The 17,528-nt window shown below is 33.8% G+C and overlaps 1 protein-coding gene across 1 annotated transcript in view; it reads right to left on the bottom strand.

Moving 5' to 3' along the window:
- Positions 1 to 1,555, bottom strand: part of LOC119067733 (Down syndrome cell adhesion molecule-like protein Dscam2) — a 104,210-nt gene extending 102,655 nt beyond the window's left edge. The window contains exon 1 of the mRNA XM_037170845.1: positions 1,079 to 1,555. The gene's annotated coding sequence lies outside the window, so the exon portion shown is untranslated. The remainder of the gene's footprint in view (positions 1 to 1,078) is intronic.
- Between the last annotated feature and the right edge of the window lie 15,973 nt (positions 1,556 to 17,528).

Below are 17,528 nucleotides of genomic sequence, written 5' to 3' on the forward strand. Positions count from 1 at the left end.
TCCTCAAGTTATTGCTAAAAAAGTGTTCTGACCACCCTCTGACATCACATCACATTACACCCAAACTGGATTTTGTTGAGAAAAAATGACAGACACCCCCTCGCTAGAATTGAACGACGAATCGAATGAGCTATAACTCAATAATATCGGCGCGAGCTTGTTTCAGAATTTGAAAATTTGGCTGACGAATTGACTCTTAATCGGTTCAGCATCCGAATAAACTTACATTAATTTCAGGTATCCAAGCAAGGTGTTATTGGTATGTCATGTCGTCTAACCATCTATATCCAACTTATTCGTTCATCAGTAAATTTCTGTTCTACTAAATAAAACAAAATAAAATCATTTTCTATTATGATTCACTAGATCTGTACATGAACAAAGTATAGTGCTTTGTTACACTACGTCTCTTTAACAACTTGTTGCAATGTTTTGATATATCGCAGAAATGAATATTCTGTTGTGTTCTCAAGCCTTCTTCAAATGCTTGTAGTGCTTGGATGGAACAGGAAAAATTTTGGCATTTGGCACAAAATTTAGAAATGTTGCAATCGTAGCCATGAAAATGTTAGTGGACAAAAAATATATTGAAAGAGACAATAGTGGAAGGAATTTGATTATATTCAATATTGCATGGGACTAGAATACAACCGAACGCTTATTAATAGCAACTCAGCCAACCATTCGAGCTTATCTGTTTCATTTTCATTGACTTAATAATGAATATTCTCTATCTTAAGCATGAACGACGTTAAGTAATTAATTTGCCAAAGACTTCATCAAATAAATCTATTTGCGTAGGTATTATCTTTCATAAACAGATTACATTTTCATAATGAACTCTCTACCATCACTCCACTCACTCATTCCATAAAATTATATTCATAAGAGCAACAGTTATCACGAAGTTGTGTGCGAAGTAGAATGTGGGTGAGAAAAGCATTTACAGGACAGAGATTATTGTCCTAAAGTAAAAGAAACGAAAACGCAGAAAAAAAGGAGAAAAATTCAATTTCAAAAAATAAAATTTTCTTCGTAAAGAAATGCTCATGATATTCAACAGAATGTAATAATTAACCTGAAACGTTTTTTTTTTATTCAATGTAATCCCATTTTTTTCTTGTGCCGATAAAACACTCGTTCCATTAATTCACACTCTATTATATCGCACAAAAACCACTTTATTTTTAAGTCATTTTTTCCATCAACAGTAATTTTTCACCTTTTTTTCCCTTTTTCACATTTCATTTTATTCCTTTTCGTATTTCACGTATTATTATACATAACGGTTTTTTTTTGCTGCTGCTCGGAATTTGCGGGTTTATTTATGTTCACACTGTTGCAGCTTTTCCACAACTCATTTCTTTTGTGTGTTGTATATATTTTTTTACTCCATAAAAGTCTTCTATCTTAATCTCTATACATCATTCCCATACACCAACTACAAATCAAAAGAATTTTCTTGTTATACCGTGTCTTCTGGTTGGTATTTTTTATTTTTATTGAACGTCTAAACTGTTTGAAGCTCCGCCGGTAACTAAAATATATTAACACAAAGTTACTCTTACAACATCAGCATTTGATGCAACCCTAAAAAAAAAAAACGAGGAAAAATAGATAGTTGTTTGGTTTTGGTATATCGAGAGCATTGATATTTCGTTGATATTTCGTTTCGTTGAGGATGGACTGCATGATATAGAAACAAAGAGATAGAAGCACTGATTGTGATACTTTTGCGGAGAGTACGTATGCGATATATGTGAAATAGTGGTTCTCTCTGTTTCGTTCGCTCGCCCTCTCTCTTTCTCTATTTCTCTCTCTCGAACGTGAAAGCTTTTCCGGGTGGTATTCTCTCTCCATATACCATATACGATTTAACCGCGATGACACTGGGTTTCTCATAAAATTTTACGAATTATTATTATTCACTTATGCCGGTTCTACTACGGCAGTTTCTTCTTTTTTTTTTCCTGTAGTGTAATTCGAGAATAATATAAAATGATAACATACGTGCTCAAAATGAATATCTATCCATGGAAATGTTTATACATAATATAATAATAGAGAGATTATAATGCATAACTTGTTGGATTTGGTATTTTATTTGAAAAGATGTTCTTCGCAGGAGTTAATTCACCGTATATATTGAGGATGTGGATAATGGGAGATAATTAAATGTTGTACGTTGAAATATTTTGTGTAATAAATAATTCATTGTATACCATATTCTAGATTTGAATGGGAGATGTAATTCGGTTTGTAACAGTTCGTCTAAAGTGAAACTTTAGTGAGTGAAATGAAATTCAGACATTATGTCTGTACATTCAATTATCGTTTCATCATTAAACTGACTGGTATAAACGATTATTTTTTTTTCAATTTTCTCTAAATTTAAATTTTCTAGTCAAAATATCTGCAATTTTTATTGAATGATGTACATGCTTACCTTTCATTAATTTTGTACGATTGAGTACCATCGAAACATCCATTAGGTCAAAAATTATAAATAATTCAGATCGCCAAATGATTATTATCAGCAATGCGGTAATTTCAATTAAAAATGAAGTCTGAATCGATACACTCTGGAAAGAGTATAAAATGGTGAATGGCCTAACCCATTCTGATGCATCATTTCGGTCATTTCCATTCGTGTTGGCTGTATTGAACTAACCTTTTCTATAGATTAAAATTCAGGAAAAGAGATCTTGCGAAAAAAGAAGGTTCCGTCAAATTTTTGTGAACAATTAAATTAGAAATTCTTAAAGAAGATGAAAGTATCAAGCACAGACGTTCAGAGGCGAAATTCATAACTTTCGATTAAAATTTTTGAAAAAGTTGAAAGTTCAAAAAGTGGACGCAAGAAAAATGTAGAAATAAATTTGCTTCATTTTTTCAGCGGTTGAAAAAGTTGCACGTACCCGAGTGGTAGTGGTACAACCTAAGACTATTTTAGGGAAAACTATTTCCAATTTTTCCCAGATTTTTCCAATTTTTCCAATTTTTCCAATTTTCCTGAAAAATATTTTTGGGAAAATCATGTCCGGAGCGATAGCGGAGGACTTGACGCAGTCTAACTTCCAAAAAAAGAACGAAGAAAATTTTTTGAGACGCGGCAACTATGTATTGGCGAGAATTTAAGTTTCTTTCCTTTGGCCTGTATCACCACAAATCCTATTCTATCTTATTCGCGCTTCAAATACGAGCAAAACGAGCTATCACTCGACTATGTAACTTTAAAATTGCCGGAGATACATCGTTTTGAAGTTGGTCATTTTGATAGAAAATGCAACAAAATTAACGTTTTCCAAACAATCAAAATCTTTCAACTTACTCTGTATGTTTCTATCTGTCTATCTGTCTATCTATCGACGGTCGATCTCGGAAACTAGTCAGCCAATCTCCATGAAATTTTGCAGGAACCTCAGGGTGGGCATAAAAATGAAAATGTGATACCCCATTACCCCAGGAAAAACCAGAATTTTGTTTTATTGGCCTCGAAGTGGTTTCTGAGTGTGGTTTTCGAGGGTCGGGAACGCGTTTTTGACTGTAGCTTAGCTGTATTGAAACCTACAGAGGCGTGTGACCCATCAAATGAAAGGTATTCGTAACACGATTCAAACAAAAAAATAATTAAAAAAATCGGGGCAGATTCGTTTGAGCTAGAGTGATTAGAGTGACCAAATTTGGAGCTACTCGAGCGTAGGATGAAAGGACTAATATTTTTGCGATTATGAGAGATAGAGAATTACTTTCTTCGTCAAATTTTCGAATTTCGTCAAATTTTCGATTTTCGTTAAATTTCGTCAAATTTTCGAATTTCGTCAAATTTTTTAATTTTGTCAAATTTTCGAATTTCGTCAAATTTTCAAATTTCGTCAAATTTTCAAATTTCGTCAAATTTTCGAATTTCGTCAAATTTTCGAATTTCGTCAAATTTTCGATTTTCGTCAAATTTTAGAATTTCGTCAAATTTTCAATTTCGTCAAATTTTCAATTTTCGCCAAATTTTCAAATTTTGCCAAATTTCCGAATTTCTGTTATAAACTGTTATAAGAAGCAGTGTTCTAAAACTTCTAAAACGACTGATATCCCAACAAAAATCTCTTCGAGAAAAGTGTGACGCAGTCTTTGAAGTACAATTTCTAAAATGAATGATATCGCTAGAGTTGACGCTTTCAGCTTCGTTACGCAAAAATTAAATTTTACACCCAATTAGTTCAAACAAGCTGGCTTAGGTTTTCTCATCATCTGCCAAATAATTTTTACCAAAAAAAAATTTTGACTGGAAACAACCAAAATTTTACCAAAAAAATCTGCGTCGCAAAGTGGCAGATGTTCAGGAACAGACCAGCAAGAAAATTTTTCTGCCACATGCGACGCAGATTTTTTTGGTAAAATTTTGGTTGTTTCCAGTCAAATTTTTTTTTGTAAAAATTATTTGGCAGATGATGAGAAAACCTAAGCCAGCTTGTTTGAACTAATTGGGTGTAAAATTTAATTTTTGCGTAACGAAGCTGAAAGCGTCAACTCTAGCGATATCATTCATTTTAGAAATTGTATTTCAAAGACTGCGTCACACTTTTCTCGAAGAGATTTTTGTTGGGATTAGAAAAATCCGGAAAAATGGGAAAAAAACGTTCGATTTTATTTTTTTTATCTAAATTTTCGTTTGCTACAAAGTATTTGTGCACCGGACAACTGATATGACGACATGATTTTCCCATGATTTTTTGTTTTGAAATGTCAGGTTTTCCCGAACGATCATGCGGAAAAAAATTCTTTACGATTTTAAATCGTGTGAGAACGGTTTCGCTTCACTCGTAAGGAAAACTTAGGAGTGGTGCTGAAAAAATCGTCATTTTCTGACTTGGTACGTAAAATACTATTGTGTGGAATTGCCTAAAATATACCGTCTACAACAGATACGTAAAACTTCGACCTACTCAATCGTTACGTAAATAACTATTTAGAGATTTCTGTAACTCGCAAAGTACATTAAATTTTGCTAAACCGTTACAAGTAGTATCCCCGTTTCTCCACTTCCTCTATAATTGTCATTCCCTTTTTATCATCGCTACTTTTAAAACAATTGTGCCAATAAAACATCACATACCCACCACGTAAAACAGAAACTCAAACAAAGAAAAACTAATTTGAAATAAGAATGCAATTGAATTTTAATCCGAATAAAACTGCAGCGTGTTGGCATTCAGCCAAAATCTAGTGGAAACTTTTTAAAATATTAAAAGGAAAACAGAACCCATCGACTGTTACATTTTTGTTTGGTATTTATTAATTGGTTATATCTCGAGGACAGACGATACGGATGTGATAGTAACAAAAAAAAAATGAATCTGACATTTTGCTACAAAGAAAGAAAAGTCTAAGGTTTGGGCAAAGACAACAATCGGTTTCGGGTTTGAATCAAGCTACACCACAACTGAATTTGACAATTTTCTGCCAAACAACAATTGAAAAACAACAACAACAAAAAAAACTCATGATCTTTGCCAGAAGTTATGTATAAAAAGCAACACAATGCATTTAGTAATGGCACTGGTTGGATTAAATATTCGCTCTTGGTTTTCCATTTTAGAATGTCTCTGTACACATTTTCCAAACAACTAAAAGACGTTTGGCATGTTATCTAGGACTCCAAACTTCAAACTCCAATCTAATTCAATTTTTTCCCTCATCTATCCAACTAACAAGTTTCTTTTTTCTCGGAAAAATGTACTCTTCCATTGTTATTTTAGTCCTTCTTAGGAATTTTACTAAAGCAAACTTCACTACGATATTCGTCATATAGAACCATTAAATTGTAAAAGAATGTACATCCACAGATTCCGACAGCAATTTTCAATGATTTCTCTCGACATTGTGTCAGTTTTTTTAAGACATGAAAGATACGAAATTTCTACCTAGAAAGGTATTCGACCCGAGAAGCCAAAACCACTTTCAAAAAAAAATCGGCGAAGCTTGTGTGGCTAGTGTGAGGTGATCGAAAACCGAAAACTTGCACTTTTCTTACAAAAATTTCTCCAGTTACGCGAGCCGTACAGGATCGTGTGGGGTGTCATTGGAAAGGTAATTGCATATACGTCCGGGGCAAATAGGGTCTTATTGGGTTTAAAATTCATCTACACTGAGATATGTACAGTTGAAGTTTCCAACCGAAAAAAGACTGAAAACTTACACTTTTTTTGCAGAAATTTCTCGAGGTCGTGTGGGGAAATTGCATGTACTTTCAGGGCAAGTAGGGTCTTAATGGGGTTTGGAAACATCTACGACTAATTATGAGAAGTTGAAATGTTTAAGTGCTTATATCGAATCGAAGATGCTACCAAACTTCCGTAAGCTCTACTTCTCCTCGGTTGAAAACTTCAACTGTACATATCTCAGTGTAGATGAATTTTAAACCCAAAAAGACCCTATTTGCCCCGGAAGTATATGCAATTACCTTTCCAATGACACCCCACACGATCCTGTACGGCTCGCGTAACTGGAAAAATTTTTGTAAGAAAAGTGCAAGTTTTCGGTTTTTGATGACCTCATAGCAGCCACAAAAGCTTCGAAGAATTTTTTTGAAATTGGTTTTGGCTTGTGAGGTCCTTACTGGGCACATATAAAAAATTCCAATAGAAAATACGTCCGATTTCGGTAGGCTGTTTTTCAGAAGAATCGCTATCGCTCTCTTCTAGAAACTTCTAAAAGGAAGCATCACTTTTTTCTGCAAACGATATGTAAAAGGAAGCATTGTTGTCTTCTGCAAAAAAAAGCTTGTGCAGTGACGCTTTGCTTTACAAAATGTCAAAACGTAAAAGGAAGGGATAACCGTTACATTTTAATGATGTTTTGATGCTAGCTTTGGTAATTACATCGTGAAAAGCGAGGTGAAAAGCTTTTCAGTCTGTTGAAAAAGTGCGAATAGAAATCTAAAAACTAATCGCACTTTGAGAAAGAAGTGAATAGACACTCTGTGGCGTGAATTATAAATATTTTTCGGTCAACATTTCAAAACTTTAAATCCGAGATTGGTTCCTAAATTTTGGGATGAGAGATAATTCCTCTGGCACTTCCTAACTTCCATCGGATTTTTCGATGGATTTGAGCTGTTGTCGACATGAGATGCTTGCAAAACTAGGGACCCTTACCCATAAACTTCCAAACTGATATCCGCCAAAAAAACCCTGAAAGGTGAATGTGTGACGCAAGTCCCTGTTTCTACTTACAAAATAACTGATATCGCTGAGGATGACGCTTTCTGAGGCGAAAGTTTTATCAACAAAAAGATGACCCAAAAAAATTTAAGAAAAAATTGCGTCACATGTGGCAGATGATTCAGGACATATTTTTCCCTGTTTTAACTATTTTCCTAACATTAGTTTCCTCATCTGCCACTCATCTGCAATTTTTTCTAAAATTTTCTTTCTTAAATTTTTTGGGTTAATTTCTTGTTGATAAAACTTTTGCCTCAGAAAACGTACGTCACCCTCAGCGATATCATTTATTTTGTAAGTAGAAACAGGGTCTTACGTCACACTTTGACCCTTTAAGGTTTTTTGGCGGATTGTAAATCAGTCAAAAACACTCAAAAGAGTAAAAGTGACGCAAGTCCCTGTGCATACTTCCAAAACAACTGATATCGCTGGAGGTGACGCATTCTGCGCTTGTACGCAAAAACTGTAACAGCAAAAATTTGACCAAAGAAATTCTAGAAACAAAATTTTACCAAAAAAATTTTGCGTCACAATGTGGCAGATGGTTCGGACGTATTAGGACATATTCTTGCCTATTTTAAAAAATTTCTTTAAAGTACTTTCCTCAACATCTGCCACTTGTAACGCAAAATTTTTTTGGTAAAATTTTGTTTCTAGAATTTCTTTGGTCAAATTTTTGCTGTTACAGTTTTTGCGTACAAGCGCAGAATGCGTCACCTCCAGCGATATCAGTTGTTTTGGAAGTACAGGGACTTGCGTCACTTTTACTCTTTTGAGTGTTTTTGACTGATATCAGTTCTTTTGGAAGAATTAGTAGATTGAAAAAATCTGAAAAAATTTGAAAAAATTAAAAAATTTGAAAAATTTGAAAAATTTTGAAAAATTTTGAAAAATTTGAAAAATTTTGAAAAATTTGAAAAATTTTTCAAAATTTTGAAAAAATTTTCAAATTTTTAAAAAATTAAAAATATTTAAAAAATTAAAAATATTTAAAAAATTTAAAAAATTTTGAAAAATTAAAAAAAAAATTGAAAAATTTAAAAAATTAAAAAATTTTGAAAAATTTCAAAAATTTTTATAAAGTCGAAGCATTATAATTTGATCGATTCTATTCATTTTTAAATAATTGTAGTTTTCGAAGACATCATTTCGAAAACATTACAGTATAAAAGCTTACACATGCGCATTAGAGCTGTTTACTCGCGGTATACCTGCGGGTAATCCGTTCAAATGCACGTGTCTAAGCTTTTATACTGTAATGTTTTCGAAATGATTTCTTCGAAAACTACAATTATTTAAAAATGAATTAAATGAGTAGAATCGATCAAATTATAATGCTCCGACTTTAAATTTAAAAAATTTTGAAAAATTTAACAATTTAAAAAATTTAAAAAATACTAAATTTAGGAAAAAAAATTGAGGCGAGCAGAGCTTACCAAATACCAAAAGCGAACAAATTTGTTCTACCATACCCATCCACACACACTTAAAGGTGTTCTTATATTGGGCCTATTTGGGAACTTCGAAGAGCCCTAGCTCCGAAACGAGGCCCCCCAAATTTTTTTCTGGAATGTCTTAGAATGACGACTAGAATCTATTCCAAAAATTTCAACAAAATCTAAAGAAGACTTTAGAAGATAGGAAACACGGACCGACGGACGGACGGACGGACTAACAAAGTAACGTAGGGTTTTTTCATTTCGTTTAAAGTACTGAAATTGGCCAAAATGTATGGAAATGGGGCTTCTTGGAAGATTTTTTGCGTGGCCAAATTTTAAGCTGCAAGAACGTGTGATAGTCATTTGTCTTTGAATTGTAGAACTTCAATATTTGCTGTATATATGGTTCTGCAGTCTACGACAAAAATTTTTTTTTGAAATTTTTTCTAGTAATAGGACCTGCGTCACGGGCGCTATGCTAACGCGCGCCCATGATACTTTTCGTTCAACATTTAAAATCTTTAAATGTTGTTCATTCGAAAAAAGGTCGAGTGCGCGTAACTATCATTACAATCAATATTAATTCATCATGAATCAGTTATAACTAAAAAAATATGAACCTGCATGAGTTCCACGCAGTATAATATGCTAACTTATCCAGTCAGTCTCAATAATTAAGTGAATCGATATACCAATTTCGTCCTGTTTTCACTTCGCCTATTTATGAGAAAATGATACGATGAAATATAAACTGCGATTAAGATTACCATAATTATTAATCCCTTCAATTTGTAAAATAAACAACAAACTGTGAAGTAACTTTGAATTCAGTTTTACCGGAGGGTGAAAAACTTTTTTAATCGCTTCCGGGCGCATTTTAGAGTTTGTTTGAGCTGTGCTAAATAAACCTAAATTTTGCAAACAAATTTTGATGAAATGAATTCGATTTCGTAATACGAAATTTTATATTGATTCGGTTGCAATGTAATTTCATTGTAAGCATAGCATAAAATTCTTCCGTAAAAGTGAAAAGTGGACCTATCTCCATGTCCTAAAGTAGAGGACACCCTTACAAAAAATGTTGGTTTGTTGGTAGCTTGCAAAGAGATGCTAATATGACGACAGGGACGTCGTTTCGACGGATAGAGGGAATATGTCAAATGACAGCTGGTTTTTTGAGAGAGAATTCAATACATTTTTCTCGACCAAATCGACCCAGTCGTCTTTTAAACATATATCTGGTAGCTTGGTATAGATAGGAAGGCAAGGGCTGTAATCCCTCGTGGCAAAATAACAATCAATTACGTAAGATATTTGTATGCGAAAATGGAAATCCCGGCAAAAAAACTCTTTCAGAGCAAAGTTGGATGCAGTCTACAGTCTATATGTGTGATAACTTCTAAAACAAGTGATATCGCTAGAGGTGACGCTGTCAGCGTCGTTACGCAAAATTGAATTTCACACCCAATTAATTCAAATTAAGATTAAGATTAAAATTAAAATTAAGAACTATATATAAGTCCATATAGCAATATACTAACTATATATAGGTACATATAGCTATATACTAACTATATACAGTTTCATATAGCTATATACTAATTATATACAGTTTCATATAGCTACATAGTAACTGTATACAGGTTCATATAGCTATATACTAACTTTATATAGGTCCATATAGCTATATACTAACTATATATAGAACCATATAGCTATATACTAACTATATATAGGTCCATATAGCTATATACTAACTATATATAGAACCATATAGCTATATACTAACTATATACAGTTTCATATAGCTACATAGTCACTGTATATAGGTTCATATAGCAATATACTAACTATATATAGGTCCATATAGCTATATACTAACTATATATATAACCATATAGCTATATACTAACTATATACAGTTTCATATAGCTACATAGTAACTGTATACAGGTTCATATAGCTATATACTAACTATATATAGGACCATATAGCTATATACTAACTATATATAGGTCCATATAGCTATATACTAACTATATATAGGTCCATATAGCTATATACTAACTATATATAGGTCCATATAGCTATATACTAACTATATATAGGTCCATATAGCTATATACTAACTATATATAGCAGGGCCTTCTTTTGAGAAACGATTTCAAGAAATTCAAGAAATTTCAAGAAATTTCAAGAAATTCACAAAATTCGAGAAATTTCAAGAAAATCTAGAAATTTCAAGAAATTTCAGGAAAATCGAGAAATTCGAGAAATTTCAAGAAATTCAGGAAATTTCAAGAAAATCACGAAATTTCAAGAAATTTACGGAATTAAAGGAATCAGTTTGAATTAAAACAAAAAGTGAACCTTACGGGATAATATTTATTGTAGTCCCTGAAAATATTATTTCTTTATTTTTTTTGGATTACCAGAATTGTTATTGGACGAAACTCTCTTTCGGAGAATTCGTTCCTCAGTGTTAACAATACTGGACGAACTTGCCTGCCGATGATTAGAATCAACTGTTCCAGCAACAGTAGAAATAGTCGATGTACAGTTTGGAGGGGCATCGCTGACGATGGAGACCGTTTTTGAACGGATATCATTTTTGTTGACTGTTAGATCAATTTCCATATCAGTAAATGGAGGTAAACGGCTTTCGTTCGGGGAATTAGCAGGGGAGTTAGCTAACGAAGAGTTCTCACGTTGCGATTGTGTAACTGTAGCAGCAGTGGTTCCCTTGTGCGATTTCATCATGTGCTGTTGCACATTGACAAAATACCATCTCGCAGGTATTTGCCGTTGATTTTCAGCTGTCTTCTTCTTTGGATGATATGAACTTCCATACCGCTTATACAAAACGGGAAAAGTTGCTGAGCAAGATGAAACAGGACACTTTATGTTACATTTGACTGTTTGATCAGCCTCGACTACAAAAGTGTCTCGTACGACTCTGAAACTCAATTCATTCAATTGAATCTAAAGAGAAAAGGGATATATTATGTGCTAATGATGCGAAATTGTTATCGAAATAACTAAACGAACCTGAGCCAAAGTGGTTTTCTGGTCTAACCAAGAACGTATGGACTTAAAAAGAACAGTTAACAGCTGCTGTTTCGATTCCAAAGCAGCTTCTTGTGTCACACAGGTACTGGGTACGGTATTGTCAACTGCAGCTGATGTGGGACTGCCTGAGGTAACGTTGTCAGTGATCGTGGTGTTAGCGATGAGTTTTCGGCAGGTCTCAACAATTACATTTATCATTAATTTATGACCATACGATAACACGAATTTCTTCTGCGAGTTCACAAACTTTCCCAAATAATCAACAGGCGCTTGGTTGTTAGACACCATATCAATTGTAAAGTCCCGTTTCATGTAGTCCTCAATGTGTCGAATAGAATCACCGTTAAATGTTGACAAAATCAGCGCCCGATCAATATCCATCGACAGTAAAGCATTTTTTATGAGTGGTGGAATCTTGCTCCGTAAACATTCTTCCAATTTGTCGAAGAATTCACTGCCAGACGATTCCAATAATGATTTTAGAGCTTCCTCACTGGCCATTTTTTTACTTGTGACAAGTTCTCAACATTACAATTCAAGTCCTTATACAAGTCCAGTTAGTGTATTTTGCACAAATCTATAGAGTATTCATCGATCATCTCACACATGCAAATTTATGCCTTAACCAACTAGATCGATTAAGAATGTGTATGTATGATCTCTTTGGTTAAGGCATAAATTTGCATGTGTGAGATGATCGATGAATACTCTATAGATTTGTGCAAAATACACTAACTGGACTTGTATAAGGACTTGAATTGTAATGTTGAGAACTTGTCACAAGTAAAAAAATGGCCAGTGAGGAAGCTCTAAAATCATTATTGGAATCGTCTGGCAGTGAATTCTTCGACAAATTGGAAGAATATTTACGGAGCAAGATTCCACCACTCATAAAAAATGCTTTACTGTCGATGGATATTGATCGGGCGCTGATTTTGTCAACATTTAACGGTGATTCTATTCGACACATTGAGGACTACATGAAACGGGACTTTACAATTGATATGGTGTCTAACAACCAAGCGCCTGTTGATTATTTGGGAAAGTTTGTGAACTCGCAGAAGAAATTCGTGTTATCGTATGGTCATAAATTAATGATAAATGTAATTGTTGAGACCTGCCGAAAACTCATCGCTAACACCACGATCACTGACAACGTTACCTCAGGCAGTCCCACATCAGCTGCAGTTGACAATACCGTACCCAGTACCGCTTCAAGAGATGATCAGTCGAACGACTACGAAACTATTGAACTTCCAGACAATGTCGACAAAGAGAATTTAAAGCGGTACGTCGGTTCGTTAATAATAACCGTATTTAACGATGCGAAAAGATTAACTCTCAGTGGTTGGTCGTGGCCATCTCGGCACGTAGCTGCCGAAAAATCGTGCACCTATAAACTTTCTGGTAATCCTGTCTGCACCCCAACTTTAAATTACGTAACTCCGAGTCAACATACACAGTTCCTAAACTGTATTGTTGAAAGCGACACAAAAAATTTGATTGATCGTATCAAAAACTCTTTAGCTTTATCATTAAGGGTGGATGGGTCCGTAGATCGAACACAAGATCACAACATTTACGTTATGGCGAATGTAGTTAACAAAGATGCCACAGTTTCAAATATTTTCATCGGATTCGATGTACCTAAACAGGGCAAGAGCATGGGATATTTTGACTGCGTGAAAACTGTAGTTGGAAAGATACTTCCGTGGGAAATGTTACTACATCTTCTTTCATCAATTGTAACGGATGGTGAGGAGCTGAACCTGGGACCTCATAGCGGGCTTCATGTTCGAATATTAAACGAAATTCGCAATTTGATTTCCAGTGAAAAGCCATTACTTTCAATATGGTGTCTTCCTCACCGAGTCAACCTAGCGTGGAAAGATGTTTGCAAGGAATGTTCCATAATTGCAGCGCTCATAGCAGATGCATCAAGTCTATCATCATTTTTTCACAAGTCGGGAGAACGAACAATGAATTTGAAGAAAATAGCTACATCAAAAGGATTGAGTAAACCCCTCCGATATGTGACATATTTTCCAGTGCGTTGGACTGAATATGTCTATGACTTGCTACGCGTAACGTTAAGAAACTGGAGAGCTGCAATGGCCTATTTTGTAGAGACGCAAGAAACGCCTCTCATGCATCGTTGGCTTCTTTATGACAGAATTCATTTCATGGCGTTTTTAACAGATGTTCTGCAGCGGTTTAAAGCTTTTCAGAAAACGTTTGAAAGTAACACAATTTCGATTCTTGATGTACAAACAAAAAGACAAAAATTGTTTAACGAATTGGATCTATGTGCGAATTCGCCTGTTGATAATGGTTGGGAACAGCTTTTTTTGTCACAAGTTGATGAACTTGGCGACGATGGTCCCTTGTTCTTCGGTTATACCTTATTGAAAAATTGTGGAAGAACCAGTAAACAGCCCACTGTTGAGTTTAATCAAGATATACGCAAGTCAATTATCCAATCTTTCATCTGTCACCTTAATGAAAGACTTGATTTTGACGCAGATCTTCAGGCCAACCTGGAACCACTGAGAGTAATAACATCAGATTCAACAAGCGAAGCAATCAAATTGTGCCACACCACCATCGCACCGGACCTGGATGAAATTGAATTTGTCGCAGATTATGAAATGGCTGTAAATTTGCTAAGACACTACGAATTCAAAAGTCCACTGGAAACTTTACAACAATTGCATACATTACGTCCTAATGGATTGACAACGTTAAAAACCGCATTGGCCAGAGTTATTGCTGCGAAACCACACGCAGCCGATGTCGAACGTTTAATATGTAAGGCTTCCTTTCCTCAATGTTACTGTCCAGCGTCTACAACATAGTCTTTCTCAGGTACTTACAATAAAGTCAAAACCATCGACCGCATTTCCCTGTCTGGCTTGACATTGTACAACTTTTTATATATCAACACAAATATGACGAACTTGGACGAATTCGATCCGGAAGATGCCGTTCAGCACTGGATGAGTCAACGAAAGCGTAGACCAGCCGAGAGTCAGACTCGCAGACAGCAAGAGTTTTTTCAAGGAGTTTTCAAAGAAGCTGACCAGCGTAAACCAGTTAAAAATAATATTGTTTCCTTTTGAGTGTAATTTTCGAAGCTTTTTTCCTTCTAAATACAAGCCAATCACGTTGAAAGCAATTTACTTGATAAATAGTCATCCCGTAGTATTCAAATAAAAAATTGCTAAATTTCAAGAAATTTCGAGAAATTTCATGAAATTTCAAGAAATTCACGAAATTTCAAGAAATTCAAGAAATTTCAAGAAATTTCAAGAAATTCGAGAAATTTCAAGAAATTTGAGAAAAAATTTCTCAAAAGAAGGCCCTGATATATAGAACCATATAGCTATATACTAACTATATACAGTTTCATATAGCTATATACTAACTATAAACAGGTTCATATAGCTATATACTAACTATATATAGGTCCATATAGCTATATACTAACTATATATAGGTCCATATAGCTATATACTAACTATATATAGGTCCATATAGCTATATACTAACTATATATAGGTCCATATAGCTATATACCAACTATATATATAACCATATAGCTATATACTAACTATATACAGTTTCATATAGCTACATAGTAACTGTATACAGGTTCATATAGCTATATACTAACTATATATAGGTTCATATAGCTATATACTAACTATATATAGAACCAGATAGCTATATACTAACTATATATAGAACCATATAGCTATATACTAACTATATACAGTTTCATATAGCTACATAGTAACTGTATACAGGTTCATATAGCTATATACTAACTATATATAGGTCCATATAGCTATATACTAACTATATATAGGTCCATATAGCTATATACTAACTATATATAGGTCCATATAGCTATATACTAACTATATATAGGTCCATATAGCTATATACTAACTATATACAGGTTCATATAGTTATATAGTAACTGTATATAGCTGATCAACATACCTCGAAAGTAGCCAAATTTTTCTAATTTCCCACCATGTAAACCGTAAAATTCAAAAACTTTAAATTTTTCTACCAAATTACAACCAACTTCACAACAATAATGACAACACATCATCACAACATTTCCATCACAAAATGGCTGTACATTTTTATATGAGAGAAATTGTTCTGAAAATTAATTGATTAATTCCACAAAATTCTGATTTTTCCTGGGATAATGATGAATGAAACTTAAGTTCTAATGGCCTGACTAAGGTCCCTGCAAAGTTTCATAGATATTGGCTGACTACTTTCCGAGATAGCCCGTCGATAGATAGATAGATAGATAGAAACATACAGAGTAAGTTGAAAGATTTTGATTGTTTGGGAAAAGTCAATTTGGTGTATTTTGTATGAAAAGTGACCAATTTCAAAACGATGTATCTCCGGCAATTTTAAACCTACATAGTCGAGTGATAGCTCGTTTTGTTCGTATTTAAAGCGAGAATATTATGAAAAAGGTTTTGTGATGATATAGACCAAAGGGTAGAAACTGAAATCTTCGGCTAAACATAGTTGACGCGTCTCAAAAAATGTTCTTGGTTTTTTTTTGGGAGTTAGACTGCGTCAAGCCCTCCGCTATCGCTCCGGACATGATAAAATTATCGCAAGTGTCAACTGTGTGTTCCTTGCGAAAATTTCACTTTCACAGGGTGCTGCAAGCACAAAATGATTCCATTCTCTTCTCTGTATTTGTTGTTTCATAATTTTTTGTCTCGAGACTTAAAAATGGAATTACTTCAAGTTTTATGGGATGTAATTAGTAAAATAACATTGCTTGACAAACAACAGACATATATTTTCATAAAATCATGATTGTGAGAGGGAAATTTTATTAGGGCACAATGATACTTTGAGTTTACAGCTAACGAAAGAATGTTAGAACATTTTTTTTAACAAATTGTGTTCTCACAATCAATTTATACTCTCATCGAACAGATTTCCAATCCAGTCCTTTAAAATGTTCTACATCAAGCACATAACTACAATTTAAAGTAGTAGACTTGGTTTTTACGTATAACATTCACATCTGAATCTAGTACTTCAGAAATTAAGTGAATATGTGTGATATGTGTGTTAAAGTTAAATAAACACAAATTGAATTACTAGATTTGACATTTACGTACAATATTCACATATGAATCTAGTACTTCTGGTATCAAGTGGAATTGCGCGTTAAGGGTAAACTCCTTCGGTGAATGTCCTACAGTGATACGCTTGTCGGTAGTGGATGGTTAACTAAATACGAATTATTCGTGTCGCCGTACTGCTAGAAGTGCAATGACCTCTATGACATCATCAAGTTCTACAAACAAGCGTATGTTAAATCCTAATTTACCTAAAAGCAAATATATAAAATATCGCAATAAAGATATTTTTCAATTTAAAATACAACTACATTGTTGATTCTAATATAGAGAGAGTATATAAAAACGATATTTTTCATCACAAATATTTTCGCCATGAACACGAACAACACAATTCAATTTTCCAATTTTTTTTCTTCTCTTTTTTATTGTCTGTGACTGTTTCCCTAACCATTAAAGCCATTTTATTTAACAAAAGGATAAAAAGAAAAGGGAACAAATCATTTGGAAATGTACAAGAGTGTTAACATTTTTATGCTTTGCAATGCTATACCGACCGCTATAATAAAATGTGAATATAGAACAATGTATTGGCTGAATGAAATAACAAAAAAAAAAAATTTAGAAAAAATCGTTTCATTTTGATTAGTACAACGCTTTTAACATTT

The sequence above is a fragment of the Bradysia coprophila genome (assembly GCF_014529535.1).
Source record: "Bradysia coprophila strain Holo2 chromosome X unlocalized genomic scaffold, BU_Bcop_v1 contig_128, whole genome shotgun sequence".
Classification (NCBI taxonomy): Eukaryota; Metazoa; Arthropoda; class Insecta; order Diptera; family Sciaridae; genus Bradysia; species Bradysia coprophila.